The sequence below is a fragment of the Anomaloglossus baeobatrachus genome, chromosome 9, assembly GCF_048569485.1.
Source record: "Anomaloglossus baeobatrachus isolate aAnoBae1 chromosome 9, aAnoBae1.hap1, whole genome shotgun sequence".
NCBI classification, from domain to species: domain Eukaryota; kingdom Metazoa; phylum Chordata; class Amphibia; order Anura; family Aromobatidae; genus Anomaloglossus; species Anomaloglossus baeobatrachus.
Genome location: NC_134361.1, coordinates 50,419,235 through 50,442,699, shown reverse-complemented (window position 1 = coordinate 50,442,699; position 23,465 = coordinate 50,419,235). Strand labels below are relative to the sequence as shown.

At 47.1% G+C, this 23,465-nt stretch overlaps 1 protein-coding gene across 2 annotated transcripts in view; it reads left to right on the top strand.

Annotated features, from left to right (window-relative positions):
• Positions 1-6,274: 6,274 nt before the first annotated feature.
• The window catches only part of P2RY10 (P2Y receptor family member 10), a 31,482-nt gene continuing 14,291 nt past the window's right edge, over positions 6,275-23,465 (top strand). The window contains exon 1 of one of the 2 annotated variants that reach the window (XM_075322642.1): positions 6,275-6,500. The gene's annotated coding sequence lies outside the window, so the exon portion shown is untranslated. Of the gene's footprint in view, positions 6,505-23,465 lie in introns of both variants that reach the window. The other variant, XM_075322640.1, reaches the window with a different exon arrangement.

Here is a 23,465-nt window from a genome sequence, read left to right as displayed (position 1 = left end):
TTTTTTCTTCCCATCATTCTGGTACAGGTTGATCTTGGTCTCATCTGTCCATAGAATACTTTTCCAGAACTGAGCTGGCTTCATGAGGTGTTTTTCAGCAAATTTAACTCTGGCCTGTCTATTTTTGGAATTGATGAATGGTTTGCATCTAGATGTGAACCCTTTGTATTTACTTTCATGGAGTCTTCTCTTTACTGTTGACTTAGAGACAGATACACCTACTTCACTGAGAGTGTTCTGGACTTCAGTTGATGTTGTGAACGGGTTCTTCTTCACCAAAGAAAGTATGCGGCGATCATCCACCACTGTTGTCATCCGTGGACGCCCAGGCCTTTTTGAGTTCCCAAGCTCACCAGTCAATTCCTTTTTTCTCAGAATGTACCCGACTGTTGATTTTGCTACTCCAAGCATGTCTGCTATCTCTCTGATGGATTTTTTATTTTTTTACAGCCTCAGGATGTTCTGCTTCACCTCAATTGAGAGTTCCTTAGACCGCATGTTGTCTGGTCACAGCAACAGCTTCCAAATGCAAAACCACACACCTGTAATCAACCCCAGACCTTTTAACTACTTCATTGATTACAGGTTAACGAGGGAGACGCCTTCAGAGTTAATTGCAGCCCTTAGAGTCCCTTGTCCAATTACTTTTGGTCCCTTGAAAAAGAGGAGGTTATGCATTACAGAGCTATGATTCCTAAACCCTTTCTCCGATTTGGATGTGAAAACTCTCATATTGCAGCTGGGAGTGTGCACTTTCAGCCCATATTATATATGTAATTGTATTTCTGAACATGTTTTTGTAAACAGCTAAAATAACAAAACTTGTGTCACTGTCCAAATATTTCTGGACCTAACTGTACCAGCATGGGGACATGATTGGGACCTATATCAGGATGGTGATATATACCAGGATAGGGATATGTTGGGGACATATGACAGGATAGGGACATATACTAAGATGGGCTTATATACCAGGATGGGCCCTATATACCACGATGGGGACATGATCAGGCCATATATTACAGCATGGGGCCATGATGGGGACATATATACCAGGATGGGGCCATGATGGGGTCACAAACCAGGATGTGGCCATCTATTCCAGGATGGGGACACATATACCAGCGTTTTGCCATGATGGGGTCATACACCAGGATTGGGGACATTTTTACAAAGAAGTTGCCCAGGATGAGGGGACATTAGTACATGACGAAGGGGATGTGGGGGGCAACTCGTATATATTTATAGGATTTTGAATGCTACAATGGCCCAGATTGGGGGGGGAACAGGTCAAAGTTTGTACCGGGGCCCATCGGACTCTATTTTTGCCACTGCATATATTGTCTTTATTGCAAAACCATATGTAAATTGTTATTCTGATTGACCCTGTGGTTCACACCCCTTTTAATTTTGATGATTTCATGTCGTAAACTCTGGTTGCAGGTGTTTGCCAAGGAAACTGCTCTTTTAGCAGTCATACATGTCTTTGTCTGTGTTTTCTATGTTTTTCTGTGTGTAAAAAGAATACAAAAAATAAAGACATAAAAAATTTTGGAAAAAATTGTATAGAATCTTTGTCTTGTAGGTTTTTTTCTTAGCATTTAGACTAAAAAAAAAAGGGCAACTATTTGATAGTTCTCCAAGAAGATGTTTGGAACAACCTCTTTGCTGAGTTCCATCAAAAAGTTTTTGTAAGATTATCTAGAAAAATTGATGATGCTTCAAAGACAAAGGGAGGTCACATCAAAAATTGATTCTATTTTGCTCATTCTCTTCGTATTTTATTTATGGAATATACAGGGTGGTCCAAAAGTAGGTGGACAGTATGTGTAATAGGGTTATCAAATATGGTGTAAAGTGAAACTGCCTCAGTTTCAATGCCTCAACCAATCAGATTCCACCTTTCATTTTCCAAAGAGTCTGTGAAGAATGAAAAGTGGAATCTGATTGGTTGCTAAGGGCAACTGAGTCAGTTTCACTTTACACCATGTTTGATAACCCTATTACACATACTGCCCACCTACTTTTGGACCACCCTCTATATCTATATATATATAATTGCCTTATTCTGTCTGTCTGTCTGTCTGTCATTCTCCAAAATTGTGTCCTTACGGTGACACAAAGCTGATTGGCCGCTGGGCTCGCCATGGCCCCGCCCCCCCACACGGATTGGCCTCTCGCCCCGGCTCTCTGCAGGCCCCGCCCCCCTCACGCAATGCACAATCGCTCTGGCCCAACTGACACGGAGCTCCGACTCCCAGGTGAGTACACACACACACATCAGATCACACTCACTCTCACACACACCTCACACATCACATCCACACACTCACAACATCCTGGGATATCGCTTGCTTCTACACCGGCTCCGTCACGATCCCAGCAGCGCCAGACATACCCTTGCGATGCTGGGATCTTGACGGAGCCCGTGAACGCTGGTAACCATTATACACATCGGGTAACTAAGGTCCCTTGGTTACCCGATGTGTATCATAGTTACCAGTGTACACCGGCTCCGTCACGATCCCAGCAGCGCCAGACATAACCTTGCGATGCTGGGATCTTGACGGAGCCCGTGAACGCTGGTAACCATTATACACATCGGGTAACTAAGGTCCCTTAGTTACCCGATGTGTATCATAGTTACCAGCGTACACCGGCTCCCGGTACACATGTGCAGGGAGCCGGCATTATACTCCTCTCCCCCCAGGACTACTCCTCCTATTACAGTCCTCCTATTATACTCCTCTCTGAGTATAATAGGAGAACTATTATAGCATGGGGGATGTAGCACGATGGGGGGTGCGCAGCATGGGGAATGTAGCACGATGGGGGGTGCGCAGCATGGGGGATGTAGCACGATGGGGTGCGCAGCATGGGGGATGTAGCACGATGGGGAGTGCGCAGCATGGGGGATGTAGCACGATGGGGAGTGCGCAGCATGGGGGATGTAGCACGATGGGGAGTGCGCAGCATGGGGGATGTAGCACGATGGCGGGTGCGCAGCATGGGGGATGTAGCACGATGGGGAGTGCGCAGCATGGGGGATGTAGTACGATGGGGGATGTAGCACGATGGGGGATGTAGCACGATGGGGGGTGCGCAGCATGGGGGATGTAGCACGATGGGGAGTGCGCAGCATGGGGGATGTAGCACGATGGGGAGTGCACAGCATGGGGGATGTAGCACGATGGGGAGTGCGCAGCATGGCGGATGGAGCACGATGGGGGGTGCGCAGCATGGGGGATGTAGCACGATGGGGGGTGCGCAGCATGGGGGATGGAGCATGATGGGGAGTGCGCAGCATGGAGGATGGAGCACGATGGGGAATGCGCAGCATGGAGGATGGAGCACGATGGGGAGTGCGCAGCATGGGGGATGGAGCACGATGGGGGGTGCGCAGCATGGGGGATGGAGCACGATGGGGAATGCGCAGCATAGGGGATGGGAAACGATGGGGGGTGCGCAGCATGGGGGATGGAGCACGATGGGAGGTGCACACCTCCCCCCAACACACACACACACACACACACAGGGAACCACAAACACCGCCATACACAGACACCCACACACACAGACAACGCTGCACACACACAACACTCAACACACAAACACCGCGGCATACATAAATATACGCACATACCGCACAACACACACATTGCACAAAACATACCTCCCCCCAAAACACACCACACCCACACAAACCGCGCAACACACACACAAACAACGCGACAGACACACAGCGCTCCACAAACAATGCAACACACATACAACACCGCTCTCACCCCCCGCCACACCCAGACAACACCCAGAACATGTACAGCGCCCTACACAAACACTTGGTAACTACACACAACAACATCTATATATATATATATATATATATATATATATATATATCTATAACAAAAATCATACATGAACTACACAATACGTAAATTCTAGAATACCTGATGCGTAGAATCGGGCCACCTTCTAGTGTATATATATATATGTATATATATATATAATATATATATAGATATATATATATATATATATCTATATCTATATATATATATATCTATGTATGTATATATATATATGTGTATATATATATATATATATATATATATATATATATATATACTAGCTGTAGTGCCCGGGCTTTGCCTGGGATAGTAACTGTCTCTTTGTCTCTCTCCCAGTCTGTCTGTCTGTGTCTGTCTGTCTATCTCTTTCTGTCTGTGTGTCTGTCTCTGTCTGTGTGCTGTGTGTGTGGCTCTGTCTGTGTGTCAGTCTCTATCCATGTCTGTCTGTCTATCTGTGTATATCTCTCCGTCTGTCTCTGTATCAGTCTCTCTGTCTGTCTCTTTCCAGGTCTGTCTCTTTCCCCCTCTGTTTCTTTCCCCCTGTCTCTTTCCCCCTGTCTCTTTCCCCCTCTGTCTCTTTCCCCCTGTCTCTTTTCCCCCTCTGTCTCTTTCCCCCTCTGTCTCTTTCCCCCTGTCTCTTTTCCCCCTCTGTCTCTTTCTCCCTCTGTCTCTTTTCCCCCTCTCTTTTCCCCCTCTGTCTCTTTCCAAGTCTGTCTCTTTCCCCCCTCTGTCTATCTCTTTCCCTGTCTGTCTCTGTCTCTGACTGTCTCTTTCTATCTGTCACTTTCCCTGTCTGTCAGTCTCTCTGTGCTTATGGCTCTCTGTCTTTTTCTGTCTCTCTCTATCTGTCTCCACACTGACATCTTATTACCTCACACATAAGCTTCTTATACTAAATTTATTTTGTTCCTATAGCAACCAATCACAGCTTCTATTAATAATCTGTAGCTCCTATCTCCATTGACTTTAATGGAGACAGGATTTTTGGAGTGTAACTGTAAAGCGCAGGGTTAAATATTCCTGTCAAAACATAGTCTATGGCGTTCCCTGAGTCACATGGGGTGTCTGTGCAAAAGTTTGTCAATTGTAAATGCGATGGTGTGGATTCCTTTAGCGCACATACACACATACAGTACAGACCAAAAGTTTGGACACACCTTGTTATTGAATGAGTTTTCTTTATTTTCATGACTCTGCAAATTGTAAATTTACATTGAAAGCATCAAAACTCTGAATTAAAACATTTGGAATGAAATACTTAAAAAAGTGTGAAACAACTGAAAATATGTCTTATATTCTAGATTCTTCAAAGTAGTCACCTTGTGCTTTGATTACTGCTTTGCACACTCTTGGCATTCTCTTGATGAGCTTCAAGAGGTAGTCACCGGAAATGGTTTTCCAACAGTCTTGAAGAAGTTCCCAGAGATGCTTAGCACTTGTTGGCCCTTTTGCCTTCACTCTGCAGTCCAGCTCACCCCAAACCATCTCGATTGGGTTCAGGTCTGGTGACTGTGGAGACCAGGTCATCTGGCGTAGCACCCCATCACTCTCCTTCTTAGGTCAGATAGCCCTTACACAGCCTGGAGGTGTGTTTGGGGTCATTGTCCTGTTGAAAAATAAATTATGGTCCAACTAAACGCAAACCGGATGGAATAACACGCCGCTCAAGATGCTGTGGTAGCCATGCTGGTTCAGTATGCCTTCAATTTTGAATAAATCCCCAACAGTGTCACCAGCAAAGCCCCCCCACACCATCACACCTCCTCCTCCATGCTTCACGGTGGGAACCAGCCATGTAGAGTCCATCCGTTCACCTTTTCTACAAAGACACGGTGGTTGGATCCAAAGATCTCAAATTAGGACTCATCAGAGCAAAGCACAGATTTCCACTGGTCTAATGTCCATTCCTTGTGTTCTTTAGCCCAAACAAGTCTCTTCTGCTTGTTGCCTGTCCTTCGCAGGGGTTTCCTAGCAGCTATTTTACCATGAAGGCTGCTGCACAAAGTCTCCTCTTAACAGTTGTTCTAGAGATGAGAAGGTGTGTCTGTACTGTACATACATAAATACATACATACATACACTCAGCTTTATATATAATATATTTATATATATATATATTTTTTTATTCATTTTACAGGATTCCGCAGAAATATTTTCCTCTTGAATCAGTTATTTTATCTGCACTTTGTTGCCAGCAGAATATCCCACAATTTCACTTATTAATCAGTTTGGCCAGGTTATGAGCTTCGGTATCAACGTGCAAGAAAAGCTATACGGAGATACTGTACATACAGATGAGTGGCGGCATTTTTTTGTTTACTCGTCATTAGTTAACACCCAACTGTTTCCTGTTCCCAGTAACACAACCAGTGTGTATGATAGATATAATGAGAAGCAAAAAACAAGCCAGCAGCTACAGAGGAAGCCGTGTTATTTCTCGGCCTATTACAGAACGATGGTAATACTGTGACATACTACTATGACAGCCGTCCTGGGCACATTTCCTCCGGCTGTGTGCTTGGCATAATTTTTGACTGTAGTCCAGACAGTTATTTTTGTGAAGATCACAGCGGCTGCTAATATCCTGGCCTGCTTGGATTCAAAGTCAGGGTGTTCTAAAGGTGTCATCTATATATCGAGCTCTCAAAAGTAGGTATGTTACATATATCTGCAATCAGACGATATAACATGAGCAAAAAGTTGATAAAGAACAATACCTAATATATAAAGCTGAATGTGTTTATGTGTGTGTGTGTGTGTGTGTGTGTGTGTGTGTGTGTGTGTCCGGGATTGGCATCTGCACCGTCGCAGCTACAGCCACAAAATTTTGCACACTCACACGTCTGGACCCCGAGAGCGTCATAGGCTATGTTGTGAGGTGAAATTTTAACCCCGCGCGTTCCAATTTATCAATCAATTTTCCCCCTATCTACATAATGGGGGAAAAAGGGAAACGAAAAGTGTATCCGCACCGTCGCATTTACAATCACAAAATTTTGCACAGACACCTCATGTGACCCAGGGAACGTCGTAGACCATGTTTTGACAGGAAAATTTAACCCTGCGCTTTAAAGTAACTCTCCAAAAAAACATGCCTTCAATAAAGTAAATGGAGCCTGGAACTACAGGTTATTAGTAGGAGCTGTGATTGGTTGCTATAGGAACAAAAGACATTCATAGTATAAGAAGCTTATATGTGAGGTAGTAAGATGTCGGTGGGGAGACGGATAAAGAGAGACAGACAGAGAGAGACAGACAGACAGAGAGACAGACAGACAGACAGAGACAGACAGGGAAAGAGACAGAGAGATAGAGACAGACAGGGAAAGAGACAGACAGAGACAAACGGTGAAAGAGACAGGCAGAGACAGACGGTGAAAAAGAGAGACTGACCTGGAAAGAGACACACCTGGAACGAGAAAGATGGGGAAAGAGACAGACAGACATGCAGACAGGGACAGAGACAGGCAGACAGGGAAGGAAAGAGACAGACGGGGAAAGAGACAGACAGAGACATATGGGGAAAGAGACAGACGGTGAAAGAGACAGAGAGAGACAGAGACAGACGAAGCACATTACTTGGCCAATTTAGTTAAATCTGTGTGGAATAACTGTGGTGTTGAAATATATGTTGTAAAATGCTTCTATTAGCTTAGTTTTTGCCTTTTAATAATTACATTTCTATTTTTGTTAATACATTCTATTTTGTTAACAGCAGTTATTAACGCGGGCGAAGCCGGGTAGTACAGCTAGTTTATTAATAAATATCAAAAGTGTGTGACGCCCTGGGCAAGCCAGGGGTCACAGGTCATGACACCACCACACACCCCACATTCCCTGCAGGCACACCAAGGTCAGAACACAAATCCTTGTTGCCTTCCTCCAGGGGCTGATGTCCACACCAGGGGGTGGGCCAGGCGGTTGGCTCCATCCACCGAGGAGTTCACAGTCCTGGAGGCGGGAAAAACCAGTGAGTTCAGTTGAGTTCAGAGTTTGAGAGTAGAAGGAAGTGGTAGAGGAGCTAGTGACAGGAGTGGAAGTGAAGGAAAGTGACAGCAACAGAGCCTGAAGTTGTGCCCCGGACTGAGACAGCAAGGTTGGCAGACGGCGGTGACCATCTGCAGGAGAGGCTGATCGGAGGTTGCCGAAAGGACCGTGGACGGGTGGTGGCCCGGCGGTACCGGAGCGGTATACAAGGAGAAGCCAGCACCATTGGCAGGGGCCTTTCGGATCCCGGCAAGGCTAGGAGTCGCCGTAATTTGCCAAATACGTCAGTGAAGGGGACCTCCGGGTCTCCCAGCAGCAAAGTCCCGATTGAAGGCAACAGTCCAACCGTGAAAGGGAGACACCGCCACCGCCAAGGCACCAGTTTCCCAGGGCCAGCGCCTGCGGGCAAGAGAGGGGCTCCTCCGGCTCATATCCAAGCTGGGGAGCGGGTTACCGGTGGGAATCCATCGCTACCAACAACCGTTTCTAGGTGCAGGGAAGAGACAGTCACCGCTAACTTGCAGGGAACATCTACACCGCAGCCGTCCGAGGGACCCGTCCAACCAGCCGTTTGTTTACCGTGAACTGTGTCATCATCCTTGGGCTGAGTGAATACCTCCGTGCCGTGCGGCACAGCGCTGCCCCTGCGTCCCTGCACCTCCACAGGCCCCATAACCCGCCTGTCCATCACCCTAACCCCCCCGTCATCGGGACCCGGGACCACCAAACCCCCTACCCACGGAGGGGCAAACCAACATCTAGCTGCTCCATACCACCACCACTCCCGGGATCCCCAGACAGAGCAGCGGTGGTGTCCACACAATCACCACAACCGTGGGTGGCGTCACGGACATTAATCAAATCCCCCACCAACAAAACACCCCTTTCACTCACGGGCGAGGAGCGCCGCTCGAGTCCCCGGGATCCGGCCTATCGCTCGAGCCACCGAGCAGCAGTAGCCGCAGAGCAGCGGCAGCTGGACCCGAGCAGTGGGAGAGCGCAGCGATGACACCCCTCCTCCCCGCCCGCGACAAGTGCACAGTGCAAGAGGAATAAGACCAATAGACATACAAATAAGGTAACAAAGAAGAGGATGGGAGAATGGATCTGGTACAAATCACCGGAATTGGACAATTAAATGTTAGACTGCATGTATCTGCATGTATCTGCTATGCCTGCTACCATGTTCTGGTGAATATTTTAATCCCAATTCACCGGTTTCTGCATTTGCACATTGCCATTATCTGTATATTTTTGACAACTTTTTCTGCCCTTTCTTTTTTGTCTAACATTTATTTGTCCAATTCCGGTGATTTGTACCAGTTCCATTCTCCCATCCTCTTCTTTGTTACCTTCTTTGTATGTCTTTTGGTCCTATTCATATTGCACTGTGCACTTTTAATATTTATTAATACATATTGTTCTTTATTAGCTTTTTGCTCGTGTTTTCATTCATAAAGATGTTTCGTATGAGCAGCTCTTAACCATTCGTGGGTTTCCCATGTGTGGTGTTTTGTTTCTTTATGGAATATAAGTTGTTCAGACGATAAAACAGTAGACATTTTACAACAAACAGCAATATTTTTTTCAATAAGCTATTGAAAATGGTAATTATTAATTCCATAAGGTAAAGAAAAGGGTTAAAAATGGCTTTGCCATCCTCTAAAATTATAAAAAAAAAACATTGCTTGTATAGGACAACTGATCTCAGGACTCTACTAATGCCATGTTGATGTTTTAACATAATGTTATAAATAATTCAATGTTTTTTTTATATGCTATGTGATTAAATGTATTTTGTAACTACAGTTGAACAAATCCAGTGAAATGACCAGTGTTGTATGCATCAATGCATTTTGTATTAGAAATTGTCACGAATGTCTCCTTATTTTTGGAGACTAGTGGCAGCTTGAGGTCTGGAACCCATTATCTCTAGCGCTCTGCAGTTAAATGTCATTTAGTTTCCTCTGGCACTGAAGTAGTTAATGCAAGTTTTTCTGTTTGCAGCTCTGCTGCAGTTGAGGTCAGCTGCACCTGTTATGTAGTCATACCTCCTTGTGCTTAAATAGCCGGGTATCCCAGCAAGCTTTGCTGACTATACAAATCATTTGTAAGAAAGCCGCCTTGGAGGAAGGAAGCTGCTGCAGATAGTCTTGAAGTCGTATCCTCTCCTCTTTTGGTTCTTTACTCCCTGTTTGTCTCTCCTAAACTATTGCCTCTTTAGTGCAGTGATGGGTCTAGTGAACCTCACCTGCCTCTCACTAGTCAGGGCCACTATAGGGTTTCTTAGGGACTCAGGGTGCTGCTCGGCGACAGTTGCGGAAATTGTGTAGGGACTGGTTAGGACAGCAGTGACAGCTCAGGTGAGGTTAGGAGGTGTCCATCTACCCTCTCACTAGTGCCAGGGACCACCATTGTTATTCTGTCCTCAGTATTTCCCCCTTGTCTGTGGTGTTGTTTAGGTGTTTTTTCATTGTGCGTCAGTGTCATGGTTCGCCTCCCTGTCCACATGGCTAGGGGGCGGAGCCTTCTCTCGAGCCTCACTTCCAGACCCTGGATGCCTTAAAAGCTGGCATTTCCAGTGAACCAGTGCCGGCTATAAGCTTAGCACTGCTTTGCCTGTGATTGCTGGTCCTGTGAGTGATATCCTGATCTGTCTGTTCCTGTGCCCCCGTGCCCTTGTCTGTGTTCCATCCCCTGGTCGTCCCTCCTGTCCTGTGTCCCCCCTCCTATTTCCCCACTTGGTTGCTTCCTCCGGTACTGACCTTGGCCTGACTTTGACTCCGCTTTTGCTCGTTCCTCCGGTCCTGCTTCTGCCCGTACGGTGTTTGACCCAGCCTGCTTGACTATTCCTTGCATGCTCTGCAGCTCTGCTTCTCAGCTGTGCTTTGAGGTAATGCATGAGAACGCTGTGAATTCACTTACTGGTTCTCATTGCTCTGTGTAGTGTATTAGGCTACAGAGCTCTGGCTCCCCCTGGTGGCAGCATTACAGTCAGACCTCGGTTGATCTGAACACGCACATTGCGTGACAAAATTGTCCCAGGTCTAAAAAGTTCTCTCTCTCTCTCTATCTTTATTTCCATAATAACTTATTGCCTAAAGACAAAAAAATAAAGACGGATCAGTTTTTTACAGGGATCTGTCGCATCAGTTTTTATACAATCTGCAGCGGTTCACAAAACGGATTATGACTGATGACAAGACACTGATGTGTGAAAGAGGTCTTATGCTACAGGTATTGGTTTGGGTGCCACTCAGGAAGACTGATACTGTAACAGCAAGCCTCAGGGGTACGGGAGTGACTGTCTCTGATATAGATCACAGCGGCCACAGCAGAAGTCAAGGGTCCATCTGGGATGGATGGATGGACGGATGGATATGGCAGCGGCAGCTGGTAAGGATACTGTTAGGGCCAGGTGGACGGGCAGACCCAGGAGGTGGATCCACTGGGCCGAACACCTAACTGAAGGCAAGGGGTCCGGTAGCCGGAGCACTACAGGTAGCAGGACAGTCCGTTCAAAAGAGTGGAGTGGAGAAGTCCCTGGGACCACGGAGTCACCGAAGGTAGTCCGGGTGACGGAGCTCAGGTTCGGAGGCCGAGATGTTGTCAGGCAGAGTCCGGAACCGACGGAGCGAGAAGACGGGTCACCACAGGGATCAGAGATGGTACGGACTGACGGGATAGCAGACAGTCACCGTTCGGGGTTCGGGAATCGTCAGGACCGGATGGCGAGGCAGGAGCGGCTCTAGGAAAGAGATAGGTAAGTATGGAACAAGACACAGGGAGACCTGACTCCTAGCTTAGGAAAACACGAAGAACAGGCCCCGCCCACTTGGACATTAAACCCCTTTATACCCTGTACCTGTGTGTTCAATATCCTGTCAGTGGACGCTGGCCCTTTAAGAGAGGGTCAATGACCGCGCGCGCCCCTAATGCGCATGCGCGAGGCCCGGGTGCCAGAAGCCAGAGCAGGGAGCGGTGAACAGGAGGCAGGAGAGCCGGGCTGGAGCAGAGCTGCCGACGGGCACCGGGAGCGGGGACCGGGCTGCCTGGGGACCGCAGGCGATGGAGCAGGAAGGCTGTGGAGCGGGGGACCGGGAAGCCTGGCACGGGAGCGGCGGAGCGCGACCTGAGAGCAGGGAAGCGTGGCAGGGGAGCCGGTAAGCAAGGCAGGGGAGCCGGGGAGCAAGGCAGGGGAGCCGGGGAGCCTAGCAGGGGAGCCGGGGAGCGTGACAGATACTTGTGGCAGTGGGTGTAGAGGATTTGTCCAGGATGGGTGGATGGATACAGCAGCAGCTGGTGAGGATACTTTGTGGCAGTGGGTATCGTGGCTAATGTCACAGCTTGAATCACCGACAAAGGAAGGGGAAGAAGTTTAATAAAAAATAACTTTTATTAATTAATTGATAAAATATAAAAGCATATACAAAGATGTCTTCAGGAAAAAAACAAACCCCATTAAAGGGTCAAAAATATGTAACTCACAAAGTCATGTTTGGGAACACCATAATTTCACATAACAATAATAATAACCATGAAGATATACCAATATTCCTGCAGCTATAGATATATAAATAACTGGAGAAAAACGGGAGAGGAGGCAACAAATGTGTGTGAAAAATTCCATATTTATTCATAACAATCACAAGTATAAATAATTACAATATGCGTCAATAAGAAAAGGTCAGACAATACAGCAGGAATAAATAGGGGGAGGTAAAAGAAATGTGCGTGGGGGCATCTCTTGCCAATCGGAACCAGCCACAATAGAAAGAAGTGGGGTACTGCAATGCCACCAATTATAAAGGGATTAACCCATGGGGAATTTTTATTGGAAAGGTGGCAGAGTAGATACCCGATGAAACAACCATAGGAATGTATCCTATGTGAGATCAGAACTATTACGAACACCAATGAGTGGGCACCCTGGTATGTAAAGATCCTAACAAGGCCTCACTTGAACCGCAGTCTAAATGGGAATAATGGGCTGTGCAGAGCCAAGGGCAAGGAGGGAATCAATTCCCAAAACCAATGTAAATCTGGTGAGTCCAGACCCAAAGCACCACACAGCCCAGAAGGTACATAAATTAGAGGAAAAGTTCCAACTATAAAAAACTGCGGTGAGAGGTAATGCCAGGAGGAGTTATAGAGGTGCATACACCAGGATTGTGCACCAACCGGAAAAAGCATAGATATAGTTCCCCACTAGGAGTTACTGTGGCTGCAGAGGGGGTTAAGATAACGCCGCCAGGGCTGCAACTGGCACTAAGACAATTGAGTCATATAACAAATTTAGCATGCAGTAAGTCGCAACCTGGAGCACCGTGCGGTCATGGGGAAATCGCATATATGGGCAAGGGCAGAGCAATAATACCTGGTGGCTGGTTCAGAGGGTGAGAGGCAAGCTCCTGACAGCTGTTTCGCAGCGTTGGCTTTATCAAAGGAGGTGTGGATGTATCAAATATGCCGGACTTTATTGGGACTGGGCCAGGTGATTATGCTTAATGGCGGTTGTTTGGCGTGTCACCAGGTACCCGCGCGCGCGGACAAGCGGGCTCGATCCTTCCCACTGACCGCAGTCAGCGCGCCGGAGGACGCGCACAACCACAAGGTAAATGGAAACGTGTAATAATTATAGACATGCAGAATTCAAAAGGGAACATATGAAAAAATAGCATGATAACAAGGCAGCAGGAAACATTTTTTGCAATTTCCACAAGGAATCAATAGAAGCATGGTCCATATCCCAGAAGCTGAAACAAAAAACCTGGGAAACATAAGGAAAAACAATGAATAATTGACACAGTTAAAAAGTGCATATAGGCATACACAGTTTAAAAGCCCCACAAGATTACCCCCGAAGGAGTATATCCAGAGCGGAAATTTCCGCAACAAAAAACCCGACTAAAGCACAGGGAGAAGACAGGAGGAGAAGACCAGGGGAATTGTCATTCCATAAACGAAGGAGGCTATATTAAGAAATTAAATTAAAACCCAACCAAGAGGGGAGAGAATGTCAAAGGGTGGAATTATAATTACAAGAAAGGGGCATAGCTAACCACCTCGTTTAAGCCGAGGGGCACAAGAGTGTTCAGGGAGACAATCCACCCGGACTCCCGCTGGGCGAGGATCTTACGAAGATTGCCCCCCGAACACCCCCGTGAATCACGTCAATGCCCCTAACTTGCAAGGATTTAGGGCTGCAATTATGAGCAGCCCTAAAATGACGGGGCAAGGTTTTCAAAAGGGTGACATCTTCCGCTGAGGCGGCAGCAAGAATATCTCTCACGTGCTCCCTGACCCTAACGCGGAGCTCACGTGCAGTGAGGCCCACATAGATCAGGGAACACGAACATGTGGCATAGTAAACCACATGTGTGGTATTGCAAGAGATGTAGTTATTGATGGAAAAAACCTTTTTGCCGTCAGAAGAAGAAGTGAAGGATGGCACCCTGATGATATTAGCGCATGCGGCACAATGGCCACAAGGGAAGCAGCCCCGAAGGGGGACCCTAGAACCGAAAGGGTTCTGTCTGGGAGGAATGTAATGGCTCTTGACGAGAAGATCCCCCAGGTTCTTTGCCCGTCTAGCCGTCATGAGGGGTCTCCTGGAGGAGCTCCTGGATAAAGCGCTATACAGCGCGAAACGTGCGTCGGAGAGGGTGCGGGACATCATTCACATTTATGTAAGATTTCGTAGGTATACTGATCGCTACTTTGTTACAATTGACTTAGCTGAGTCTTGTATTTTTACAACACTTTTGCGTTATATTATATATATATCTATAGCTGCAGGAATATTGGTATATCTTCATGGTTATTATTATTGTTATGTGAAATTATGGTGTTCCCAAACATGACTTTGTGAGTTACATATTTTTGACCCTTTAATGGGGTTTGTTTTTTTTCCTGAAGACATCTTTGTCTATGCTTTTATATTTTATCAATTAATTAATAAAAGTTATTTTTTATTAAACTTCTTCCCCTTCCTTTGTCGGTGATTCATATTTTCCTTTATGGATGTTGTTTTCTCATACATTTATATATTTTTGGTGGTGATATAATGTCACAGCTTGTAGCAGCAGTGGCAGGATAGCTAATACAGCAGCAGCAATCTGCAATGCAAACAAGTATCAGCAAACAGAACTAGCATAATGTATAAGTGGCAGCAGCACATTGCTATGGGTCCTGTGTACTAGCAACGTATTAGACTCGTTGCCCAGGCACCGCTGATAGGGCAGAGGTGCCTGAAATACCTGCGGCCTCAGGCTGACCTAGGAGGAAGCTCCGGGTTAAGTGGACGCTGGCCCTTTAAGAAAGTGGGCGTGGCCGTGGATGCGCCCTACGAGCCTGCTAAGAGTACAAATTCTCTGGAGGGCAGCAGCATGAGACGGGGACAGGCCACGGCCGCCAGACGCCTGGAAAGGTGAGGAAACCGACGTTGTCGCTGGGGGAGGGGAGCAGGAGAGTGTGAGGATGCCGGCATGGGTGCTACAATGGACAGAGCTGCGGTGGGACGGGAGTGTGACAGTCTTTAAATTCATGTCCGCTCTTGATGAATTGGAGCCTATGTCTGTGTCGGAGAAGGGCTGCTGCAGTGCGTGCCAGCTGAGTGTTGCAAGCGAAGTGAAGACAGTTCCAGTTTGCAGCTGTAAACCAACTTTCTACTTCTGTTCCAATCTGTTATCTCAGATGGTGTAATCATCAAACTTGCGGCCTAATGAGTAAAATTCACTTGAAATCTTCCTGGTGACTGCCTGTATTGCTTTGCCATCTGCGAGTGGGAAGAACACGTTGTAGAACAACGTCCAGCATATCAATACTATTTAAAGGGGCCACCACACACAGCCCATGGTGCATCACACAAAAAGGCTCATTCCAATCTAAGATATTTGTATCACGCTTGGAATTTCCGTGGGCTGCGTGAGTTGGAAAGCCCTATCCCCCTCATTGCGCTAGTGCCCCTGATCTCTGAGCTTCTTGGGGACAGTCCATAAAGTCACTATCCTCCACAGGTTAATTGCCGGGTTGCCTAAAGCTACTCCCCGACCTAGGGTCCTGTACCACGCCGTGCTTTCGGTGCCAGACCGGTTATTAGGCTCGAGCTGCTGACCGTCCTCCAAGACCGGGTCTAGGCACCAGCCTCAATACCCTGCGACCGGGTCTCTGACTCCTCCGGTCCCAGACCACCATCTGCGACCTAACCTGTAACATACAGGGAGCCACCACTCCCCCAGCTCCTGACTTCTCAAGGGCTACTGCTGCTCTGACTACTTCCCTCTCACCAGTCTGCCTGACCCCTACGTGGACGGCCCTATTCCAGCTAGGCAGCCCACTGGTGTGCCTGATAGTGTGTGGTGTAAGGTGTGGTTGGGATTTGGACGCTGATGGAGGCAGTACCATAGGTTGGGATGGAACCCAAAACCATGAGGGGTTGAGTCCTGCACTAAAGAGTAGAAAGTGCAGTACCCTGTGAGGGGTTGAGTCCTGCACTAAAGAGTAGAAAGTGCAGTACCCTGTGACGCCCTGACTAGTCCAGGGGCGTCACACATACACTGACTAGCAAAAGGATGACTGTTTAGGCTATGTGTGCACGCTGATTAGTTGGTTCCAGAAATTTCTGCACCAAATCTGCATCTCTTGGCAGAAAAAAAAGCACTTTTTTGACGCGTTTTTGCATGCATTTTTTCCATGCGTTTTCTAAGCATTCTGGGGTGGAAAACCGCTGCAAAAACCCTGAAAAATTGACATGCTGCAGATTTACCTCTGCACCAGATTTGCTAGGGAAAAAAGCAACATGTGCAGAAAAACTTCAGGATTCTCATTGACTTTGCTGGCATATCAATTTGCTTGCAGTTTTGTGATAAAACGGCACTCAAAAACGCATCAAAAACACACTGTGTGCACTCACACATGGCAACAAGGGGAAATAAAGCTTAAACCACTGTAACCACCCCTGTACCCTGCTGGTTCATGTATAGACAAAAATCCAAATCTGAACAGTGATCTAATGGTTAACAGCACAGACCAGAAAATGCCTAGTCATAACTAGAAACAGACAAATGGGTCTGGCTACCTGATAAGAGCAATGAGAGAAAAATCTGATGACCTAAGGAATCAGAGAAGAGATGACAACACACAACTCACTAAGATAAGAGCACAGTGGTAGTCAAAAACCCAGTGAATAAACATAACAAGAGCACAAGTGGACAAAGAAATAATAAATGCAAACATGGGAAACGTATAACCAACCTGTAATCCAGGTACACAGGAGAGATGCAGAGCTCCTAGGTGTACTGCGGCGTCTGCCCACTAGATGTCACCAGTATCTAGATGGAGAGGTAGCAGAATGGTCATTGTTATGATCCGGAACCATGGAAGACCACCACAAATCATTGGCAAAAGGTGACAAGAGCATTGGCAACTAATCTGGCCGCCATCCCCTTACTAACCATCACAACTAGAAGTAGCCGAGGGGTGAACTAACATCCTGTGCACCGCGAACCCAGCCGGAGAACTAACTATCCTAAAGGTAGGAAAGATGAATAACTCTCTGCCTCAGAAAATAGACAAGAATAGCTAGCCCCCCACATTCAAAGATTGCGGTGATATAGGAAAAACACAATACACAGGTAGATGACAGGATTAGCAAAAGGTGAGGCCCCCGCTGACTAAAATAGGAAAGGACAGGAAAGGGACTGATGGTGGCCAGAGAAAAACCCTGCAAAATACCAACTTCCTGATAGTACAAAAAGGCCCTCAGATCGCACGATCTGAACTCCGTCCTATACCAGGTGCCCTTGTCATACCAATGAACAGAAAACAAGAATCATAACAAAGTCAACAAGCCACAAACACATGGACCCAAAGGAGCTATACTCCACACAGAACTGCAGGGAGTTCCTCAACAACCCACTAAGGGGGAAAATCCCTGTAAGCAAATAAACTGAAACCAACCACAGCAAATGACAAACCCAGATAAACAAAAGAACCAGACAATAAATAAAGAGCAAGCACTTATCTGGCGAAGATGTGGTGTAGAGCAGGATTAAGCAGGCTGGAGATACAAAGAACAACTGACATCCGGCAACAGCCTGCAATCAGACCAGGATTTAAATAAGCACAGAGTTAGCAAAGGAAACACCCACTGCACAACACACCTGGTCCAAGTCCAAACCCTTCCAGGTCATACAAATCGAGAGTCAGAGCTGGGAGGTCACGTCAGTGCAAAAAAGGAAGAGGAGCCAAAGTCACATGGAAGCCTAAGGTCGGTAGCTGGGAGGTAACGTCAGGTACAGATGCGGAGCAGAACCGTAGTCAGAGAACAAGCCGAGGTCAGAAGCCAAAGGGGAATGTAAGTACAAAAGAGGGGAAGTGGGACTGAGGGAACAAGACAAGCGAAGGGTCAGGAAGTCAGGGAGCCCAGACGAGATGGACGGAGCAGAGGAAAGGGAGACGAGTCAGGGTAGTGGGACGAGGATCAGAACAAACTTAGTTCAGACTTAGAATGGTGTTCCAAACGTTATTCCTTAATGTTAGTAGTTTTTCGTTTGTGAACCCTCCCCATACACACCTATTGCCAATCCATATCATACGCATAAATAGCCTGGGTCTCAGCTTCCCATACACGGTAAGTTTTTTAACTGCATGAGAGGACACACACAAGCTAGGGACCCCAACGTAGAGAAATACTTTGGCGTAGTGTTGGGGCTCTATTGCATTGATCAATTCAGTAGCTAAATTTCTCTTGATTCATATGTTCATGGCAGTAATGCAGATTCCATTTTTCATATATTCACTCTTGCATATAGCTATTGGATTTTTCAAGTCAGTATTCACACAGCAGTTTCTGCTATTTCATGTATTCCCCTTACATAGTCACTGGTGTGCATACCTTATCTCCCCATAGGTCTGTTGTTGCGACGCAATGATGGATCCATCATTTTTGAGATGTCAACTGACACAACGGATGTGTAGTTTCACAGGATTCCGTTCAAAGGAATCCTGTGAAGAAACTGATCCGTCGCGTCCGTTACATCCGTTGTGCATCCGTTCTTTGACGTATCCGTCGTGATCCGTTTGTGTTTGGGACAGCCCAATGGGTGTGCCAAACATGCTGGGCATGCTCAGTAGAGCATGACGGAATCCAGCACTGGATTCCGTCGTGAGACGGATTACGATGGAATCCAACGCCATAGAGATTCATTATAGCTTGTGACAGATTGTGACGGACATCTGCGGAGTCCGTTTTTTTGCCGCTCCAAAAAATATTACATTCAGCGTTGCTCCCACCTGACGGTCACTAAACGACTAATCCGTTCGCAGCGGATGCCACGCAAGGCCATGAGTCACAATTCGTCGCTAATAGAAGTCTATGGGGAAAAATATTTAGCAGGATACCGTAATTCCTCAAGGCGACGGACTGTGACTGATGCAAAACAACGAAAGTGTGGACCTAGCCTACCACACTGAACTATTAGGGATTGTGAGAAAAGGTTGTAATTAGGGCTGAGTGAACCTGAACTGTTGGGTGTCCAAACCCCAACACGGACTTCTCACGGGCGTCTGTGGTCGAGGTCAGAGTTCGGATGGTGAAAAAAGTTTGCTAAACTCCTGCAGTAAATGTGCAAGGGGAAAAAAATCAACAAATGCCAGGATTCTCATTGACTTTGCTGCCATAAGGATTTGCATGCAGTTTTCTGACAAAACCACTCAAAAAGGCATAAAAAATGAATTACAATCACCCTTGGTGCACACAGTTTAAATGTCTAAAATGGAAATACCCTAAGTCTTCCTTGACTGCAAATTCATTCATGACTTTTTTTTGAAAAAAAATATAAAGTGTAAAGCAATGTAGCAGGTGCATCCTGTGCAGAATAATATGTAGAAATAACAATAATCGTGGGGATAAAATGAACACTAAGCTTGCAGTTTCTTGTACGCCTATTGAAGTCCAGTCAGAAGAAATGTATTGATTTCTGTTATCGGTCATTTCAGACTTTGGAGGGAGTAAATTTTCTTCTATAACAATATAACAAGTCAAATGGTGCTAATTTCCATGGATCAATGCAAACTGTATGTGACGAACAATGGTTAACACAATTGTGGCGCTCCTGACCTGGTCAGGCACCACTGAGTACTGCACCCATGCTGGGACAGTGCTTCCAGGTAATTCCAAAAGGCCAGAATGAGGTGTGTACACACAGACACATAGCAACCAGGTCTCCTACACATTTAGAGGGGACCCTTGGGTAGTGTCATGATTCGCCTCCCTATACACATGGCTAGGGGGCAGAGCCTTCTCTCGGGCCTCACTTCCGGCCCCTGGATGCCTTAAAAGCTGACACTTCCAGTGAACCAGCGCCGGCTATAAGCTTAGCACTGCTTTGCCTGTGAGTGCTGGTCCTGTGAGTGATATCCTGATCTGTCTGTTCCTGTGCCCCCGTGCCCTTGTCTGTGTTCTGTCCCCTGGTTGTCCCTCCTGTCCTCTGTCCCCTCTCCTATTTCCCCACTCGGTTGCTTCTTCTGGTACTGACCTTAGCCTGACTTTGACTTCGCTTCTGCTCGCTCCTGCGGTCCTGCTTCTGCCCGTACGGTATTTGACCCAGCCTGTCTCACTATTCCTCACATACCCTGCAGTTCTGCCTCTCAGCTGTGCTGATTAGGCAGTGCATGAGAACGCTGTGCATTTCCTTCCTGGTTCTCATTGCTCTGTGTAGTGTCGTCTGCTGCAGAGCTCTGGCTCCCCCTGGTGGCAGCATTACAGGTAGCCTCTGGAAGAGGTTAGCTTTCAATTCCTGTCAAGGGGTGGAGGGGAGGGGCTGGGAGTTAGGTTGCAGTGGCAGTCAGAATAGGAATAGGAGGAGGAGCAAGCCAGTCTGGGGCAGTGTACAGAAGTTGCTGAAAGAAGCAGACGTACCGCCACGCTAGCCAGACCCTGCAGGTGTGGTAGCTGTTAGCGGGGGAGTACAGTGACCAGAAGGTCAGCCTGAAAGACACCTGAAGAGAGGCAGGCGAGTACGAGGATTACTGGTGATTGGACACGCACAGGGAACATGTCCCTAGAGCCAGACATCGATTTACCGATCTGTTAAACCTGCCGATGAGGGGACTAGAGGTTCCTCACCAAAGATACAGAGCTCAAGCCTCAGCAGCAACAGGGGGACCCATAAGGAGATAGGGCCAGAAGCCATCTCACCTGGTCCACGCTGCCGGCAAACGGGCCAGAAAGGGAAGGAGAGGCAGAAGTGACTTTCCCTGGATGAATCCCACGATACTGCAAGTCAGGGGTTATCCGAAACAAAAGAAGTGCAAGGAAGGCGAGTTAATAGCTACCCTCAGAATGGCCTGTAAGAATTCCTGGTTCCACCTGGTATAATCTCAGCATCGCCCGGGTATCTCATCAACCAACTAAAAGTGAGTAAACAAGTTAAAAGACTTTCTGGACTGCGACTGAGTTATTCTGCGACCTGTGGTATCACACACTTATACCCGAGCCCCTCAGGCCAGCCTCACTCTCGAGAGGCCATAACACCAGACTGCAGACACCATCAGCCCCAGACGCTCGTTAAACTGCAGTGGCGGTCACCCATCCCCCTGACCGCAAAACCGAGAGTGGCGTCACGACTCCTATAAAAGTGAACCTGACATACCTGTTGCCGGAAGGGTCCCTACAGAGAAGTCCCCACAGTGTCCCGCAGGCAACCGCTGCAGCGCTGTGGTGGGCGACTCACAATCATGTGGTCCCCATTCACCGAGATGCCCACCTATAGGAGAGCTCTTTACAGGGTGATACTACAGCAGCAAGTAATAGCAAAAAATGGCAGTGACTTTTGAAGGTGTTTGGCTTATATAAAAGTTCTTTGAATTAAAGGGATTCTGTCAGCAGGTTTTTGCTATATAATCTGATAGCAGCAGAACATAGGGCAAGAAAGCTTGATTCCAGGGATGTTTCACTTACTGGGCTGCTTGGTGTAGTTTTCATAGAATACAAGTCATGTCTGATGTAGATGTAGCAGATCTAAGACTTCTGGGCTGTGTATAACCCTGCCCACACCGCTGACTGGCAGCTTCCTATGTACACTGCGAATTGTCATCAAGCTGCCAATCAGTGGTGAGGGTGTGGTTACACAAATTAGGTGGGCTGGGCTGCGCGTGAAATGTATTTCTGTAGTGTTAATCTCCTGCTGATAAAATACTGATGGTATTGAAACTACAGCACACATCCTAATAAGTGACACATCACTGTAATCAGGCATTCGTGCTCTATATTATGCTGCTCGCAGATTAAATAGCAAAAACTTGCTGACAGATTTCCTTTAATTCCAAAACTATATCAGACTTTATTCTTACCCTCCACACTGCTTCATAAACATCCACCACTTTAAAGGCCAAATAGTGATTGCACTTTATTCTATAGTGAGACACAAGGTGACGGGAGTTAGTTCCATAAATTTGGGTCTGTCACTCATTAATTAAGCAGAATCTTCAGGGGATCTGGAGAATAAAGGCCGCTTTACACGCTACGACATCGCTAAAGCGGAATTTGTGACGCACATCCGGCCGTATTAGCGATGTCGGTGCGTGTGACACCTATGAGCGATTTTGATTCGTCGCAAAAACGTTCAAAATCGCTCATCGGTGACATGGGGGTCCCTTCCTAATTATCGTTGCTGCTGCAGGTACAATGTTGTTCGTTGTTCCTGCGGCAGCACACATCGCTATGTGTGACACCCCGGGAACAAGGAACCTCACCTTACCTGCGGCCACCGGCAATGAGGAAGGAAGGAGGTGGGCGGGATGTTACGTCCCATTCATCTCTGCCCCTCCGCTTCTATCGGGCGGCCGCTTAGTGACGTCGCTGTGACGCCGAACGAACCGCCCCCTTAGAAAGGAGGCGGTTTACCGGTCACAGCGACGTCGTTAGGCAGGTAAGTAGTGTGACGGGTCCATGCAATGTTATGCGCCACGGGCAGCGATTTGCCCGTGACGCACAAATGATGGGGGCGGGTACGCTCGCTAGCAATCTCACTAGCGAGATCGCAGCGTATAAAGCGGCCTTTAGGGTTAGGTGAGTATAAAACCATATATCATCATGGTATTTTCTGTCACTCATTAGTCAGGGATATTAGATACTCCCAAGGTATCTTCATTTTACAGCAGCTGCTCAGCATTCAGCACCTTAATGACCTCTGTCTACTTTTATGGACCATATTTGAAAACTATTTATTTTCTTAGTTGCTGTTAGAATTGCATATGACCCTTTGTGTTGTGATTTGTGGATACTTAAGGCTAACTTTGGAAACTGCCAGCAGGCGCACAGTGACAGTGCACTCCCTCGTCGGCTCTAGTGAGAAGTGATGAGCCAGTAACAGGGTGCATTGTATGCAAAGAGAGCTGCATTCAAAAAGAACAGGGAGCAACCACACCTCCAAAAGGGATGTCACTATCAGGGACCAGGCTGGTCTCTGGTTGCCCAATTCTCTGCCAGCTCATCACGTCAAACTAGGTTGAACTAGCTGCACCTAGGTCTTTTTTCAACCTATATAACTATGTAACTATGAGAGCAGAATAAAATATTATAATGTGCATGCGCAGGCGCTCTGTGGCCTTTCCTCGCGCATG